The sequence below is a fragment of the Cetorhinus maximus genome, unplaced genomic scaffold (genome assembly GCF_964194155.1).
Source record: "Cetorhinus maximus unplaced genomic scaffold, sCetMax3.hap1.1 HAP1_SCAFFOLD_946, whole genome shotgun sequence".
NCBI classification, from domain to species: domain Eukaryota; kingdom Metazoa; phylum Chordata; class Chondrichthyes; order Lamniformes; family Cetorhinidae; genus Cetorhinus; species Cetorhinus maximus.
This window is the reverse complement of record NW_027596888.1, coordinates 56,555-57,500: the sequence shown is the minus strand read 5'-3', so window position 1 is coordinate 57,500 and position 946 is coordinate 56,555.

Below are 946 nucleotides of genomic sequence, written 5' to 3'. Positions count from 1 at the left end.
GGACCCTGGCCGATATTTCAGACCGACAACGGAGTTCGGAAAGCCCGCACAAATTCATCTTAAATCCTCATATAGGACTTCCGAGAGCTCTTTGAAAGGTATTCTATTTGAAAACGCTTACCACCCTCAAAGTCGCACTTTTCTGGGCATTTTTAAAGTGTGACCGTTGTCTGAAAATGTTCTGAAAATCGTGTCCCCGAAAATCTCCGGGTACCCCGCCAACCTCCCCTGCCAACAATTGCAACCGTAAGGTCGGGCGGTAGTCCTACCGACGAAGAGGCCCCAAAGCCCGCAAAACGCCATTTTGCCATTTTCTCATCGGGACTTCCGAGGGGAACTCATTAACGAGCTCCAGGAGTGGTATGCCAGAAATTGCAACTTGACCCGTCGCCGGGCACACCCGCTACTCTCTGCGGGAATACCCCCACCGGGTGCCGGGTAAAGGCCTCGGATCTGACCTCATGGACTTCCGTCTGCGCACGGATTTTGCTCTCGCGGGCCCAAGAGCCACTTTCCACGGCCTACCAACGCAATCCGAAGTGCATTGGCCAACCATTACAACGGGAAACACTTTGCCTCTCCGCCAGAGACTAAGTCCAATTGGTTAACCATTTCTCAGGAAAACACTTTGACTCTCTGCCAGAGACTAAGTCCAATTGGTTAACCATTTCTCATGGCCGCAATTTGCCTGCCGTTCAGAGACTAAGTCCAATTGGTTAACCATTTCTCGTGAAAACACTTTGCCTCTCCGCCAGAGACTAAGTCCAATTGGTTAACCATTTCTCTTGAAAACACTTTGCCTCTCTGCCAGAGACGAAGTCCAATTGGTTAACCATTTCTCATGGCCACAGTTTACCTGCCGTTCAGAGACTAAGTCCAATTGGTTACCCATTTCTCGTGAAAACACTTTGTCTCTCTGCCAGAGACTAAGTCCAATTGGTTAACC